Genomic DNA, 18,006 nt, shown 5'->3' with positions numbered 1-18,006 from the left:
TCTTCCTACCTCACCCTCCCAGGGCTGGGATTATAGGTACAGTTTGTCTTCATACATCTTGTTCCACTTTCTGGCTGTTTCTGGTTTTTTTGCCATTATAAACTTTGTTAAATGCATCTTTTCAGCTCATTCTTTATGTCTATTCAAGTTCTAATAGAGTAAAATCCTGGAAATCTAACTGCTATCTCAGAGAGCATTTGTATATGATCTGTCTTAATTACAGGATTTTTCCATTGAGTTGTATGTAGTAGGGGCCCACTTTTTAAGATCTGTAACACGAATCTTAAAAGGTCTTATAATAAAAACCCAGAGCCAGATATTGGGGTGAAAGTTGAAAGATCCGAGAGGCAGAGCAGCCAGCCACTAGTTCTTACATCTACCAAATCTTCCGCTGAAAGAGCGAGTTCCTGTTTCCTCAGGCCTTATACACCTTTCTGTGTCCTGCCATGTTACTTCCTGGGATTAAAGGCCTGTGTCACCACTGCCAGTCTCTGTTTCTCTCATGTAGTCCAGTGTGGCCTTGAACTCACAGAGATCCAGATGGATCTCTGCCTTCTGAGTGATAGGATTAAGGGTGTGTGCCACCACTGCCTGACTTCTATGTCTAATGTAGTGGCTGGCTCTGTCCTCTGGTCCCCAAGTACACAATATATCACCACAAAGATCTTTTAACTTATATGTTGCCAAATGCTCAGAAAACTTGTGCTAGTTTCTACTAGAAACCCCTGAACTTATTCTTGCATTATAGTGATTTTAAGATGTTTTGGTGAAGGCACTTAAGCACACAAGCCTGATACGCTGAGTTTGATGCCCAGAACCCACATAAAGGCAGGAGGAGAGAATTCACTATATGTGTACCCCCAACTCTCTCTCCCCCTTCTCTCTTTTCTCTTACGCACACACACACACACACACACACACACACACACACACACACACACACACACACGTGTATATGGTATAACAGGAGGGGTTCTGTTTGAGTTGGAGAATGGTATGGGTGCAAATGTAGGCAAAATACAATGATGGGTAGATGAAAATGTCATAATGTAATTAAAAGCAAAAGAGAAATTATAAAGATACTTTGGAAAGAGTAGGTAGACATATTTCTTGATAAGAAAGTATCCCATTTCAGCCTTTGACCCCCCCCACTCCCCAGCATGCTTCAGCTGTGCGGGTTTCTCCCACTGCAAGGCGGCCGCTGACGTGAAGACTCCGGTGCTCGTGCTGTGGCCCTTCGCCATGTGACATTCTGGATGTGCTTTTGGTGAGAGCGACAGAACGGAGCCTGAGTGAGGGCTTGGCCTCGGGTTTCTGTTGCCGTGATAAAACACCGTGGCCCAGGTTAACCGAGGAAGGGAAGGCTGGGGAAGAAGGCGGCTGCTGGACGTGGTGGGAGGTGCTCACCTGCTCTCTGAAGCCCTTAGGACGTGCGTTGCTCATGTTTTGTGCTCCATCACTTAGTCGTGTAGCAGCTGTAAGCTACAGTGGTGGAACTGTGAAGTTCTGCTTAGTTATCATGACATGACCTCTTGCGTGGCCTTCCTGATTCTTGGAGCACACTGCCTTTTGCTTTCTCAACATGTCCGTGTTTTCTGAGAATGAAATATAAATGAATGAATTGAACTAATGAAAGACTAAGGAACACTTCCCTTTTAGGCTCCTCATGCAAGACTTGTCTTTGCACAGTTGAGTTACACGTCTTAGGTACTTGATTAGAGCCTTCTGCATGTGGTACTGGAATGAGAGTTAATGCAGAGCCTGTCATAAGGTCCCTATTTCCTCTGGTCTTAGTATAATAGAATTGCCTTCCTTTCAAATACAGCTCTCTTGCTAGTGGTTTTTGAATTCATTTTTCACATCTGAATAGTAGGTGATTAAAATGGTTGGCTGGCAGAGGTCCTTCCCTAGTCCCTGACTTGCCAAACTTACTGCTGTTTTGTTTTCTCAAAAGAACAGGTGAGGCACTCTTCTATGTTGGGGCGCTGACAACTTGTACCTATTCTCAAGTATGTATTGAAATTCTGTACCACTGAAAGCCCTCATCCCTAGGACCTCACTACTCTAAGCTGGATGGGAGGTTACTTAGAGAACAGGAGAGCTATAGGGGTACAGATCTTGTCTGCATTATTATGTTGTTTCACATGTTATATATCTACTCTTCTAGTGTATCTGGATCAGTGTTTGGTGAACACACACAGCTGTACAACCATTACCATGTAGAGATGTACAACCATTACCATGTAGAGAAACCTGTGCCTCCCCTCTGGTCCCCCCCTCTCTGGTCCCCACCCCTCTGGTCCTCACCCCTCTGGTCCTCATCCCTCTGGTCCCCCTCTCTCCCAGCCCCCAGCCAGCACCAGTCTGCCTCTGATAGCATGTGTTTACTGGGTCTGGACACTTTATATATATCCATTCGTGTGTGATCTGAGCTACCTCTTTTCACTAGCATAGTGTTCTCAAGTTTCATACATGGCATAGTGTGTGGTGTTGTCCATCCCTTTGTGTGCTGAGAAGTGCTCCATCCTTTCAGCAGTGGGGTTTGGGGTGTTTCCACGTCTTTACAGCTAGGAGTAATGCTGCTGTGGCCATGTGTACTAGTTTTGTATGGCTATGTCTTGATTTTCTAGTCTGTGTCCACCTAGGAGTGGAATTGCCAATCACTTGTTCTGCATGGCACAGTGTTTGCCATTCTTACCAGAGGTGTCGAGGTTCTGACTTGTAGACTGTCCTTCTGGGGGTAGATGGCTTCTCATTGGGCTTTGGTTAGCATCTCTCTAATGGGGGCCATCCTCTTTTCCTGTGCCTGTTGGTCCTTGTGTATCTTGTGTCATTGTGTCTTTTGGACAGGTCTCATACCAGATCTGTGACTTGCAAATGTTTCCTGCCATTATGGGAGCTTTGTCCCCGTCTCAGTTATAACTGCACTAAAGTTTTACATTTTGATGATTACAGTTTATCGGTTTCTTGGCCTTTGTTTCTTTCTTTGGCAAGGGATTTTGTAGTAGTAAGATTGCTGCATCTAAGGTCCTGTAGAGACCATTTGCTGCTAAAATGTTTTAGCTCTTACTCTCCATCGGTCCAGTTCAAATCCATTTTCTTTGCTATGAGCTCCAGTTCATCCCTTTCCCTGCGGGTGGCTTTTGCTGCACTGTCTCTTGAGGTCTCTTCCCTCTGAATGATGTTGACACCTCACTGAAGCGAGTTGGCCATTAGCACAGGGGTTTATTTCCGGATAAACCTACTTCTGTGCATTGACCGATGCAGCTGGCTTTCCTGTCTAACTATGTCTGTGGCTTTAACAGCACGCCGGTCACTCACAACGCTTTGCAGTAGGCTGTGAAAGTGGGAAGGGAATGCTTCCTTTTTGTTGCTTTCCACGATGGCATTGGTCTCCCTTCTCCTGTGCAGCTCTGCGTGAACACGTGCAGATGTCTGTCTTCCTCGTTCTTTCCATGTTAGTAGAGTCCACTCACAATGTGCATCAGTGGATGCGTTGCCTCAGTAAAGGTGCTGTGTGCATGGGGTGAGAGAAAAAAGTGTTAGAGGTCTTGGCGATTGACCAGCTTGATATGAAGTCACAAAGAGATGGTTAGACTCAGTACAGCTAAAATTATCCTAGTAAGAGGGATCGATTACTATAACAGAAAGTAAAATTTCAGATAGGTGTTAGAATTACATAGTGATTTTATGACAAGTACGTGAACTGTTGAAGGATTGTCTTTGGAAACCATCTATATTTAAGAAATATGTCTTTTTTATGGTTGGGTATTTTAAATAATGTCATTTTCCCCAGTTAAATTCTAAGTTTTAGATATTTTTAAATCTTCCTAAAGAACTAAATCTTCAAAGAATCTCTGTGCCCTCATGAATAATCTGAAACTGGGGCCAGGGCCAGATGAGGTTAATTGATAACAACAAATATGTTCAGTTTGACTAGCTGTAAATATTTTCACTTCCAAAACAATGTTTTTTTTTCTTTTGCATTGATTTGTTTTTGAATAAAATTTCCCATATGTTTTGTCCGCTAAAGGAATCCGTAAGTAGTCCCTGTTATGAGTGAAGTCTTTAGATTTGTTAAGTATTGCTTTTCCTATATGTGTAGTGAATTAAGTGGTGTTGCTTCACTTTGACACAGAAAAAAAAAAATCCAAAGCACAGCTTTGTTGTCTTTAAAATAGGGATGTACTGCTTTTTAGTGACATACAATAAACAAATCCCAAGATCTGAGTATAGAGTGCCTGCTTATGACACCGAGTGTCAGGCAACGTGGTCCTGAGTCCCGAGAAAGGAAGCACACGTGGTGAGTCTTTTGTTGTGGAATATTAGTTTAAGGTGTGTTACATTTGTTTATACTGTGGGACATTTGTTTAATGATGTAAAGATGTGTTGCATTTGTTTAACTCTGTGAAGCTGTGTGACTGTGCCTGTCTAAAACACCTGATGTTCTAATAAAGAACTGAACGGCCAATAGTGAGGCAGGAGAAAGGATGGGCGGGGCTGGAGAGCAGAGAGGATAAATAGGAGAAAGAGAGGCAGCAAGAGGTTCGAGGAACAAGAGAACAAGGAGAGGAGGACGCCGGGGGCCAGCCACCCAGCCACCCAGCCACCCAGCCACCCAGCCACCCAGCCACCCAGCCACCCAGCCACCCAGCCACCCATGGAGTAAGAGTGAAAGTCAGATATGCAGAAGAAAAGAAAAAAGCCCAGAGCCTAAAGGTAGATGGGATAATTTAAGTTAAGGAAAGCTGGCTAGAAATAAGCCAAGCTAAGGCTGGGCATTCAAAAGTAATAAGCCTCCGTGTGTGATTTTATTTGGGAACTGGGTGGCAGGCCCCCGAAAGAGTAAAGAGTAAAAACCAACAACAGTCTCTTTCCTCCTGGGTGCCTGTGTGAGGCTGAGGTGCAGGGAAGGCAGCCCCAGGCCATGCAGGTGAGGAGTGGATTGAACTTTGGGGGCTGAGGCAGCTGGAGGCTGAGGGGCAAGTGCTTGAGAGGAGGGAAGAATGCAGAAAGGGCCTCCAGGTCCCTGTCAGGCCTCTGGCTTCTGTGATGACAGACACTCTTGTTTAGGATAGAAACTGCTCAGGCTGGGGCAGAGTCCGCCACTGAGGCGCTGTGCATGGGAGGTTCCCAGAGGCACACAGAAGCAGCAGCCGCCCCAGGCACCCCAGGCCAGTGTGGTGAGGATGGAGAGGTCTGTTGTGCTGATCTTGGAGCACACAGCGGACTTTGAACTCCAGCCTAGCTGTGGGCCAGAATGCCTAACTTGAAAGGAGGCATGAAGGGATGAAGGGAGTTAGAGACAATTTGAAAACAGCTAGTCTTCACCCCAGATTCTAAAATGCAGCAACAAAATCCAAACAACATTAACTTTCTGACATCGGCATCCAATAAAAAGTGAGCAGTCCCAGTGAGTGTGGCAGCACATGGCTGTAATACCAGCGTTAAGGAGGCTGAGGCAGGAGGCTACATAAGACTCAATGTCCAAAACAAAACAGAAACATAAAACTAGTCATTCCAGTAAGCAGGAAGATATGACTCACAGCCAGGGGAAATCTGTACCCAGTAATGACAGTCCCAGTAATGTGAAAAATATTGGCAGAAACCGGAAGTGCTATTAAAATAGATAATCATCTTCAAATATCTAAAGAAAAACATGAACGTTGACAAATTTAAGAAGTACAAAAGGTTCTTGTAGAGCTGCCTGAGATGAAAGGGTTGCCGTCTGCAGTGACAGCCAGAGATGGGTGGTCAGCAGAGTGGCCACCGAGTATTGGCCGGTCTGGACTGGTGGTCATAGCCGTAGAAACTGCGAATGTCCTGCAGAGACGGCGGCCAGAGGAAAGGCACCGGGCACCTGGTGCAGGTGGCCTGTGCAGCTGAGTTCTAGAAATGGACAGCGGGAGGAAACTGGGGCAGGGAAGGGTTTCAAATAATGGCTTCCCACAAGGTAGGAACCCCCAGGAACCCCACCAGCACTAGCCAGGTGCTCTGAAGTCACCGTAGGTGTGTGTTCTGAGTGTGTCAGTCCTGTGAATGAGGTTAGTGGCTTTCCTCCTCCATTTACCCACAGAGCTCTGACAGGACCAGTTCCCCTTTGATCCTTCACCAGATCAGCTTTTCTTTTGTTTCCTTAAAAAGCTTTGTCTTTGTTCTGTTTGGTCGGGGTCTTGGGAGGATTGTTGTAATTGTTCTTAGTTTAGTGGTTACTTGGCTCAGTGCTGGTTTGCTTAGTTTGCACTTTTATTGGAGTGTGGGGAGGACTATCCCGTCCTAGACAACGTCATAAAATATTGAAAATTATCTTACTGAGGGGATGTTGTAACTTGTTCGTGGTTTTTCAAGGATGAAGATTGTGCATGTGTGTTTGTGTGTTGTGGCCGCAGCTGTAGGGTGGGCATCCGGTTTGAGTCCGTTTTGCATCGCGTCTGTGTCATCGTGCTGTCCCTTGTATTTGTCAGGATGAGACACTTGAGGAGAAAACCTAAATATACCTATGTCATGCTTCTTAGCCTTTGGGGGCCACAGACTGTTTGGTAATGTGATGAGAACTGTGGACTGGAGTCAGGAGCATGGCACAGGTCCTGTGAAGTGTGCACTCAGTTTTAGGAGTTTCCAGACACCACAGATGTGCTAGGAAGTCGAGTGCTTGTCACGCATGACCTTCACCTTGTTCGTGTCGATTACATTCTGAAAAGCAGTTCAGAAACTGAACTGCCTGTGATTTTTATGTCTGGAATGCACAGGGCCTCAAGATCTACGTTGCTAGTACATTCTGTGTTGGCCTCGGGTATTCCATTGCACTTAGGGGTTCTGTTCTTATATGTGGGGAGAACAAGTGAAATTAGCTTCTTGTGTTTGTACCTGGAAGCCTTGAGCTTCTGTGTAAACTTTCCTCAGTCTACATAGTTTTTATTTCTTTTTTTTTTTTTTTTTTTTTTGGTTTTTCGAGACAGGGTTTCTCTGTGTAGCTTTGCGCCTTTCCTGGAACTCGCTTTGGAGACCAGGCTGGCCTCGAACTCACAGAGATTCACCTGGCTCTGCCTCCCGAGTGCTGGGATTAAAGGCGTGCGCCACCACCGCCCGGCAGTTTTTATTTCTAAAAAGTTGTTTCCATGAGTTAAACTTTACAGCTGTGTCTCCATTTCTTTTGTGTTGGGTGATTTTTACTTCTTAGGTGCCAGCTTGCTGTCTTTAAGTGTTTCACAATTCCTTAGGGTGTCACTCTCTCAAGTAGACCATGGTGTTTCCTGTGTTGTCCCAGCAGGTGAACTGGTGGTTACTGTTGGAGCAGCATGGACAGAAGAGGCACTTGGGCTGGCTTTAAGTGCCGCCATTCATACGTGATAATACTCCGAACCATTGAGGTCCCATTGGAGTATAAGGGAGCCGCAAACCTCCTGTCGCATAATGACATCGTCGCCGACGTGTTGCCGTGGTGTTTGTGATGCACCTTTGTACTGCCAGCTGTTAGAGGGTGTAGTAATACAATTATGCACAGTGTATTCTACTTGAAAATGTTAGTTTCTGGTTAGTGTATTTGCTGTGCTTTTACTGATTGTGTGTGTGTGTGTGTGTGTGTGTGTGTGTGTGTGTGTGTGTGTGAACAGTGTGCTGTTGCACCAAGGTTGCGTTGTACAGCAGTCATAGCCCCCACCTGTGTGATGAGATTACTGAGCTCAGGCCATGTCTGTGCAGTGGCTGATTTGCATGCTCTATAACATTTGCACAGTGACAAAATCAACTAGTGATGGACCTGCTGGGATGTACCCCCAGTATTGGAGAAATGCGTGACTGGAGATGGGAAACCTCATAAGGGAAGAAAAATCAAGGTAGTGTTAGACAGCTGTGTATTTGTTTGCCTGTGTGCTGGAGCAAAGTGCTAGGCTGATGAATCCTTTGGAGACAGGCTCACAAGCTTCTCTTTCCTGTGCATGCCCTCATTTTATGTTGGGATGGAACATGGAGTGTCTGCCCCTGGGAGTGCCTTGAGTGCCCTCTGCCCATCTTGCTGTAGGGTTTCCTGGCCCCCTTTCAGCTTCTCACAGGAGGAGCCGAGCTTTCTTCGGCCTCAGGTCCTTTGCACATGCTGTTCTTGGTCTCAGCACTCCCCAGACCCTTAGCTCCTTTTGGTCAGAGCTTTGAAGTCTCCATTGAAATATTCTTTGGCGAAGCGTTCGTTTTCCGCCCAGTTCTCTGGGTCTTCTGTGGCAGCATTTTGTCCTGGCAGTCTGTTCCCTGTGCTCTGCCTTGGTTGCATCAGCCCCAACTACATTCTAAACTCTTGGGTGTATAGTTACATGCTGAGTGGGTGGATATTTGTTGTTGTTTTGGAGACAGGGTCTCACTACGTAACCTTGCCTGGCCTGGCCTGGAACTCGCTATATGGACCAGGCTGGCCTCAAACTAACAGAGATCCACCTGCTTCTTCCCCCCGAATTGCTTAGATTAAAGGCGTGTGCATGCCTCTCTACTAGCTTTGTCCTGAGGTCCAAGAAAACAAGAAGGGCAGCTCTTCTGTGTGGAACTGTATTTTCCCAACTCAAGTTCTGTCCAGTCAAATCAGTGCTGAACTCGGTGAGTCCAGGATTGCCCCAAAGAGCCGACCCGTAAGTGGACACGCTGCACGTTCAGCGGGTGTGCAGCAGTCAGTGTGGACCTGGAATGACGGACAGGTTAAATAGAGCCCAAGTAACCGAACAGAAACAGTAACAGAGAATAACCTCTCTCTTGTCTCATAAAAACCCCAACTTCACCAGAAACAAGGTTAATGTTCATTCAGATTTGGGAGAGCTTGCTCTCCCATTCCTCTCAGGGTTAGTTTTTCTTCTTAGGTCTAAACACACAAGCCAGCATGACCTGAGCTCTTCCACTTACTACACCGGTAATGGTGCTGTGCGTTTGCGTGGGCGGAATTCTGGGTGGGAAAGGTCCATTCTAGCTGAGGGCGAGAGGTTAGCCTTAGGCCAGGCAACATCTCAGTTTTCCTCTCACTCACAGGATAGTCAGTGTGGGTCTCCTCCATCTGGATTTAGTCTACTGCCTCATCCCTGTTGATGAGGGAGTCAGTGTGAGCAGACGCTGGTCAGCGGTTAGCTCTGTGAGCTTCGGGCACTCCGCCTTTCCCTCCCATCCCTGTGGTGTTCTCTAGCCAGTGGCCCTCAAACCACAGTCTGTGGTCGAAGTGACCTTGCATGCCTGCCCTGGGGAGAACAGAAGCACCTAGTGACTTAGTGCAGGCAGCCACGGGAGAGGCCTTGGCATTTGGGTTAGTGCAGGACTCCAGTTCTGGCTGAGATACAAAGTTAAGCAGCTAGGCTATGTCAGCAGCCCATCCTTGTGCCCTAAGAATTCTTCTAAAACTGTCGGGGTTCTTGGGACTACCCAGTAGGGGGAGCTTCAGCCAGGGGCTTGGATGCCCGTCTGGGAAAGGTGCTGATGTGAGCACATCAGATAATCACCTTGAATTGGCTGTCTGAGCAGAGGGGTGTTCCTTACAGTGGCCCTCAAGGTTCTGGTAAAGATTCAACTCAGTTATGTGTGGCATTTGGCAGACTGCCTAGCAGAGGGCCAGTACTCACTGTTTAATGACAGCAATTACACTGGCCTAATAAAAATCATTCTTTCTGTGTAACCAATTACAGAACTGATTAAAAACATAGATACAGAGTCTGTTTATTGGTTTTAACCGTTGACTTAATTTTGGGTCTTCCCAGGTCTGCCTCTTCCACCAGGGGGAATGATGCCATGTTTCTCAGTCTCTACCCTATTACTACCACCTGTTGTGCAGTTTTGCTGTGGCCGTCTTTGCTGTTATTTACGCCTTAAAAATAATTTTGCTACAGGAATTACATTTGTTTATAAAGGGAATTGAATTGTATTGTGATGCGAAGTCAAAGTGAAAGCTGTAATAGTAAGTAGCCCAGACACTTTGTAACCGCTCCCTAATGTCGTTTGCATCATGAAGGGCTGCACACTGGTCTCTAAGACTGCCTCTGCACCCAGCTCCTGGAGGAGGAGTGAGAACCCCGGGGGATGGAGGAGTGGAGCTTGGCATTTAGAAGGCATTCAGCACACCCCTGTGATAGATGTCCGGACTCTGTAGAGCACTGGCCCGTGGACCAGAAGCTCTGGTCAATTCTGTTCTCCACATTAGACACAGCATGTCACAAACCACACTTCCTAGTTCTAATTTCCTGCGGGACACACTGAAATCTGTATCTAACATGGAAGTTGGGATTCTGATGCCTAGCTCAGCTTGGGAGTCACTTCAGAACATCTCCTTACCTACTATTAGACATCCTCGCACAACTATAATTATCAGTCAGTTTCACTTAAATGAATTGCTTAATTTTATAACTTTTCTTTTTTGAGACAGAGCCCCACTTTATAGTCTAGACTGGCCTCCAACTCTGCGGAGTTCCTGCTAGCTTTGAACTTGGAGTATGACTGATAGACCCAGGGGCGCTCCATTGGAGGAAAGTGGTTTGACCTTCCCCAGAGGGTATCAGTTGGAAATGCTTTCCTGGTTAGGGCTGGTGCCTGTGTCCACGTCCCCTCTCGGTGTGGGATTTTGTCTGGTTTGAACTGGTGCCAGTTCAGAGGGTCTGGATGCCGCGGCAGACCCTTGGATTCCTGTGTGCACCAGTCCCGTTGTGTCTGGAAGACAGTTTCCTCGGAGTCAGCTTGGCTCTTCCAGTCTTTGTCTTCTCTTCCTCACAGATCCCTGACTCCTGAGGGGAGGGAAGGGTGGGATGAAGCTGTCCCATTTAGGGCCAAGTGCTCCCAAGTCTCTCGGTCTGCACATTGTCCAGTTGTGGGTCCCGTGTTAATTTCCATCTACTACCAGACGCTGCTCTGATGAGGGCTGACTGAGGTGCTGATGTACGGGGGACAGCAAGATCATTTTATTGCTATGTCCCTTTACCATAATAACTGTAGTAGGGCTTCCCCTGTGGCCCACGATCATCTAGGTTCAGGTTCTTGACCACTCCAGCCCTGTCCGGTAGGCATTCCACCTCACAGAGCGGGCTTTAGCGCTAACCAGAGTGGTCTTCTCCTCCCGTCACAGTGTGCCGCTGTTGCACCGGTACACCTTGCAGGCAGGTCGCTGCGGTAGGTTGCGGGCTTTGTAGCTGGGTGATATTGACGATTACTTTTCTCCTCTGGTAGCGTGCAGAGTAACTTCCAGCACCATGAATGTTATTAATAGGGGTGAAGTTTCTTGCTGGGCAACAGCTCGATTTTTCCATGTTCAGTGACTAAGTAAGTGGTGTTTCCAGCAATAGGGCCTCACCATCAAGTTGTGGAGAGAAACCAATAACCTTGGCAATAGCCTGTGGTCTGGGTGGTGGCGGCGGCAGGGGTATTGTCTGCGGGATCCCTGTGGCCAACCGCTCCACAGACTGTAACTCACGACTGGCACCGGAGCTTTTCCTTGGGGCACGAGTTCTTGAGTTGGGGCGTTATGGTGTCTCCTCCGTTACAGGGATCCCATTTCAAGTCCTTCCGTATATGTTTCTGTTTCAGAGAATTTCTACAGTAATAGGTTTTAGTTGTTGTTTTGTTTTGTTTTTGGTGTTTCGAGACAGGGTGTCTCTGTGTAGCCCTGGCTGTCCTGGAACTCAATCTGTATACCAGTCTGGCCTTGAACTCAGAGATAGCCTCCTTCTGCCTCATTAGGGCTGGTAGTAAAGGTGTGCATCACCATCACCACCTGGCCATACTGTAATGGCTTTTCAAATGCCTCTTGTGTTAGTTGTCCCCCCCATAGTCCCTCCTTTATCCTGCCCTTCCATCTCCCTCCCCCAAAATAGCGTTTGTAAATGGATGAAAAACTCTTTAAGAAAGAAAGAAAAGAAAAAGAAATGACCACTCCCTCCGGTTTCCCCCAGTAGCAGGAATCTGTTTTGCTGCTAAGTCCAACAGACTAGGCAGATGGGAGGTGGAGGGGAGCACTTCGCACAGGTGAGCTACTGTGGTTGCTAGTGAATCACAGGCCACTTAGTTTTGAAGGACATGCTGCAGAGCTTTGAGTGACGATAAACCCCATGGGCCTTTGCAGAGTCCCAGATGTTTCTGGACCCGCCCAGTTGTGCTTCACTCAGGCATCACTGCAGTTTGTATTGTGTGTCATAGCAGAACTATTTAATCCCAAGGTCTTTGAGGCTGTGTCTTGTTTTAAAGACTACAAATCCCTAGACCGAGTTCCAGATGTACTTTTCGGTACTAGATTCTAGTGTCCAGTGCATGGCATTTAACAGGGTTTTATGTTAGAGAGAAGTGTTGATTTACGTGGCCGTCAGACATTAGTACCGGAAAGATACCTCACATTTGCAGGGTTTTAGGCACAAATAAGGCAAACATTTCAGGAGGATTCCTGTGGGCCTCGTACGGCTCTCCAATCTCGAACGCCTGGTGTCCATGTAAACACTGTGCACCAGTCAGCTGCCACATTAGCTCATCTCACGTGTGCTGCTGCAGAGGGAGGGTTGGGATGCTTGTGGTTTCTTGACTGAAGTGATTGCAAACTCTTTTGAACACAGCACTAGTATTTATTTTCCTAGCTTTTTGTGTACATGTTTTTAAAGAGAACAGTAAGCTTGCTTTTGAGATCTCTCCTCGGTTAAATATCACTTCTAAGCAAAGGCTCCTAAAATGAATTGTTTCTCATTGGCTGCCTTAATTCAGTAACGACTTCCAGCAAATTGTTTATGATATGCATATTAAATTATGCCCAATAAAACAGTTTTCTTCATAGCTTTCTTTCCTGAGTGTAGTTCTTGAAGTTTATTGACTCTAGAAAAATTTCAGCTCTCACTCCTTCGTGGATTTACCTGTGCCCACCACCTCTCTAGCTTTGGACTCAGTGTTAGACTTCTTGATGTGGTCCTGCTGGTTGCTAAGCCCCTGCTCCTCTTCCCTCCAATCTTCTCCAGCTCAGATGGTTTCTGTTGCTGCATCTTCTGTCTGCTGTTATTTCCAAAGTATTTATGGCCCAGGGTTAGTGTCCGTCTTGACATGCTCCCTGTCACTCACCCTGATCCACCCCCCTTGGCTCTTCTCTTCGTGACATTTTCCAGTTCATGAACTTTGATAGGATCGCAGAAATCATCGGTTTTGTTTTTTGGGTGTTAGACTTTTTCACTCCTTTAAATAACATCAGACTCTGTTCTGACATGTAGTTAAGTTGCTGAGTTACCCGGATGAAGTGTAAACTAGTAACATTTCCAAACAGGGTTAAGTACATTTGAAGAAAGGACAGCGGTGTGGCTTCACTGTCACTGCGTGTTCCTCCAGCCTTCCTGTTAGTTATGCGCCATGAGCAGTGGCTGGCTGCCTTGTCCTTTCCTAATGCCTTTTCTGTGCCATGTACTGATGAGGAAGGGTGTTTCATCTTATTAAGATATGCTGTTTATGCCGGGCGTTGGTGGCGCACGCCTTTAATCCCAGCACTCGGGAGGCAGAGCCAGGCGGATCTTTGTGAGTTCGAGGCCAGCCTGGACTACCAAGTGAGTTCCAGGAAAGGCGCAAAGCTACACAGAGAAACCCTGTCTCGAAAAACCAAAAAAAAAAAAAGATATGCTGTTTATGACAGTGTTCACCTACACTTCAGCGTGGTTCTGGAATGTTTGCTATTAGAGTAATTAAGTGAATTAAATTCTTTGATTTTTGCAGTTGTTTATTGTGACCATGTGAGGTACCAACTAAAATCAATGGATTTTGTTTTTTAATTGATGGCAGAACTGAAAATGAGATTATCAACTTCTATAGAATTATTCTAAGAGTTTATTCTTTATTTGGCGAATGCAAGTGAATTTTTCCACATGTAGAGAGCATACCACAAATAATTTGTTTCCTCAAATCAAAGTATCCACAAGAGTTCTTCACACGTGCTTGCTTAGATTCCTTCCATCTGTTTATAGCACAAGGCTCAAAGCCACGATGTATAGATCGAATGAGGACTCTGTGTGTGTGTGTGTGTGTGTGTGTGTGTGTGTGTGTGTGTGTGAGTGAGAGAGAGAGAGAGAGAGAGAGAGAGAGAGAGAGAGAGAGAGAGAGAGAGAGAGAAAGAAATGACCTCTTCATGTCAAGACTGCCAGTAGGTCAGGGCGGGGTTAGGGGTGGGGCTGGATCAGCACAAGTGGGATTTAATATCATAGTCCCTTTTCAAAATCTCTCTTCAACTTTCATGCCACGTACCTGAGATCTTTGGCCTGCACAGTGCTGCTGTGGAGAAAAGTGATCTGCTTTTTTCTATAGAGCCCTTCATTACATCATCATGTTTGATTAAAGTCACAATTTCCTGAACGATTTCAAAGTGAAGACCTCACACGTTCATTATACATTGTTTCTCCTTCCAGCTTAAGAAAGAAATGCTCACTGCTTCACCTCTCTTGGGGCTGTGATCTGACTATGCTCCAGACATTCAGTGCTTCAACCCCAGAGGACAAGCTCTGAAGAGATTTTGTTGATTATTTCACTACATTTCCCTCTTCACCTTGCCCTTCCTGCTATCTGGATTCGATACCTCATTAATTGATCAAAATTTGTGCTGTGACTTTCTGGTGATTTTCATCCCAGTATTTGGAATGAAGCATTGTGGAAAAGTACTGGTTGTGAGCAGTGTGACAGTCATGAAATGCAGTGTCTCCTTAGTGCTCAGTAAAAGTGTGTCAGCAGGGAACTTAAGTAGGAACAACCCTGTAAGGCCCTATACCCTGCTGTGGGATTCTCTTGTAGTGTGTAAAGAGTGTGCCTGAACTCACTCTCAGCAGGTGGTGGATGAGCACAGTGGAGCCTGAGGCCTGTAGTCACCATTCAGTGACACTCACGTCATCCAACACATTGGCTTTATTCCTCAGAGCGACAGTCTGAGGATCATCTTTGTTTTATAAAGGTACAAGAGAGGCTTTAAAATAGCCATCTAAGTTCCACACAGCTCTGTAGCAGCACAACCAGCATTTGGCTGTAAGTTCATCCATAGGTCCACAAATCCCACACTGACAGTGATTCTAGAACCACTTAAAAATATTTTCATTACTTCTTCAGGAGAACATTTTCGTCCTCTCCCCCACCTTCTCCTACATCTACCTCCCATTTCATACACACCCAACTTCGTGTTCTCATTTCTGGAACACCCACCAAGTTTCGTTTGTGCGACTCGTATATTTTTAGGTGTGGAACCATCTACTGGAGTATGTTAGATGTACCAGAGTCACACCCTTCGAGAAAACTGTTTCTTCCTCTCCCAGCAGATCTCCGTTGCCAACAGCTCCTCAGCTAGGGCTAGGACTTGATGCGCACCTCTCCTCTCCATGCCGGGGTTTTGTCTGGCGGAAGCCTGTACAGGTCTTTCTGCATGCTGTTCCGACTGCCCTGTTGTGTTTAGGAAAGTTTCCTTTAAAGCATCCACTACCTTTGGCTCTTACACTCTGCTCCCTCTTTCACCAAGATCCTTGAGCCTGGGGAGGAGGAAGGGTGTGATATAGATGTCTCATTTAGGGCTGAGCACTCTACGGCCTCGTAACACTTTGCATCTTGGCCAGTTGTCCATCTCAGTGTTAATCTACTGCACAAAGGATCTTCTCCATGAGGGTTGACGGATGCACTCATAGATGTATGTAATGAGAAGTCATGTCCTGTTAGCAGGGCAGTTGTAGTAGATTCTTTCCTGAGGCTGTGACCTGTCTCAGTCACTGTGCCAGGTCTGGGTTCCATCTTGTGCATCAGGCCTCGAATCCAGTGAGACAGTGGTCGGTCACTCCCGTGACATCTGAGCCACTGTTGTACCAGTTGTTGTACCAGCGGGCGTACCTTGCCAGACTGGTCATTATTGTAGGTCACAGAGTTCACAGCAGGATAAGGTTGATGACTCTTTTCTCCAGTAGTGTATATAGTACCATTCACTACTGTGAAAACCTAGCCCATAGGGATGAAGCTTCTCAGTCAATAACAGCTCGATAGCTCATGTTCTATGACTCAAGTATTTGGTGATTTCAGCAGTAGGGTCTTACTATCAAATTTTGGAAGATAACCAAGAGTAGTGGCAGTCGTCTGTGATGTTTGGGGGTCTATGGGACCTCACTGGCCAACACCTCCAGTAGCAGTAGCCCATTCTTGACATTGGCCTTTTTATCTGTTAGCCTGTAATGTGCTGTCTAGTAGGGCATTGTTGCTCCATACAGGGTGACTGCATCTAAGTTCTTTTTGGGTTGTAACTGTTGATATTTTAGGAAGCTTCTGCAGTCGTAGTTTTCTAGTGTTAGTTTCCCCACGTGTCCCTTTCTGCTTTCGCCTGCTGTCCCTCTCCCCATTTACCATCCCCTGTTCCGTTCTCTTTCCTCCTCTGTGGGTATTCCAGATGAGATGCATAGATCTAAATATTCAAAACTAACACCTGTTAATGGGCGAAAACGTCTCCCTCCCCCTCCCCCCCGTCTGGATTACCTCACTCAGTGATGTTTTCGTAGTTGGGGTTGAACCCAGAACCCACCTAGTTGTGCATACTAGGTGGCCACCTCTGTACCAATGAGCCGCTGTGCGCTGTGACATCCCAGAACCATTGCTGTTAACCACTGAAATGTGGACAAGAAAGAAATTACCTTGGGATGTGTAGCTATGACCTTTAACCACCCAAATCGGCTATTTTACAGTGAACACAAAAGTGGAAATAAAAGTTTTTAAGTTAATACATAAAGGAAACTATTTGTTGTATTACTTTAGGAGACTTAAATGATAGCCTAGTGAATAGGCAGGTGCCTTAGAAACATATTTCTAAATTTGATGATAGTTCGGGGCATTATTGTGTTTGGGACTCTGTAGGCATTTTCATGAAAGACCTAAGGTGGTCTGGTAAAAGTACAGTGACTTCAAAAATCAGTTTTTACTTGCTGATGGAATTTATTAATCTTTAAAAAAGTTTTTATTAACATATATTAATTACAGTAGATTTTATGACATTTTTGTACACATTACTGTATCTTGATTCCATGCACATCCTTTCCCCAGCCCCTGGCCCCCTGATAGTTTCCTTTTTCCCACAGCCCTTCCTTGGCTTTCGTGTCTTTTGTGTGACCCAGTGAGTTTCAATCATTAGGGTTACCTATGCGAGCATGGGTACCTCACCGGTGGCTACAACCTATGTGAGTGTGGGCATCTCACCGGTGGCTACAACCTATGTGAGCGTGGGCATCCCACCGGTGGCTACAACCTATGTGAGCGTGGGCATCCCACCGGTGGCTACAACCTATGTGAACGTGGGCATCTCACCGGTGGCTACAACCTATGTGAGTGTGGGCATCTCACCGGTGGCTACAACCTATGTGAGTGTGGGCATCTCACCGGTGGCTACAACCTATGTGAACGTGGGCATCCCACCGGTGGCTACAACCTATGTGAGCGTGGGCATCCCACCGGTGGCTACACCACTGAAGGAGATGTCTCTTTCGGCCCCATCAGCCATCACTGCACAGAGCCTCAGGGAATGAAGGGCCCTCATGGTCCTACCCCTTCCGTGACAGGGTGCAAACATCTTAAAGTGTATGTGAACAAAGGCAGATATTATAGATTCTTGATGTATCCTCACGAGTCAGTTAAGAGTCTTAAATATGAAATATCAGGCTCCTTTGGCTAACATAGAACAGACAGATCTCACTCTGTAGTCCAGGCTTGCCTTCTGCCTCAGTCTCCAGTACATTAGTATTACAAGTATGTACCACTGTGTCCATGGCAACAGCTGGTTTTCATTGAGCACTAACTGTGTGCTAAGCACATTGTTTATTACATTAGACCTCCTGTTTAAGTGCTTATGGTTTATTTCCTTCCCCATTAGATACCAAAATGACATGAAACATTGATTTGTTTCGTTTAACAGAAACCCATGTAAGGGACACAGACATCGAGGACTGGACTAGTCTTCACCAGTGAGAATTCTGCTGGTGTGTCCACATCTTCTGTTTGGCCCAGTGACTCACTCTGTTGTCTTAAAGTACTGATGTCTTC

At 46.1% G+C, this 18,006-nt stretch overlaps 1 protein-coding gene across 3 annotated transcripts in view; it reads left to right on the top strand.

Moving 5' to 3' along the window:
• Positions 1-18,006, top strand: part of Map3k4 (mitogen-activated protein kinase kinase kinase 4) — a 95,419-nt gene that overhangs the window by 16,176 nt on the left and 61,237 nt on the right. The gene's annotated exons all lie outside the window — the stretch shown is intronic.

Source organism: Peromyscus californicus, unplaced genomic scaffold (genome assembly GCF_007827085.1).
Source record: "Peromyscus californicus insignis strain IS unplaced genomic scaffold, ASM782708v3 Scaffold_22__1_contigs__length_63687245, whole genome shotgun sequence".
Taxonomy (NCBI): Eukaryota; Metazoa; Chordata; class Mammalia; order Rodentia; family Cricetidae; genus Peromyscus; species Peromyscus californicus.
The sequence above is the reverse complement of the archived record's forward strand: the minus strand, read 5'-3'. Positions and strand labels throughout refer to the sequence as shown.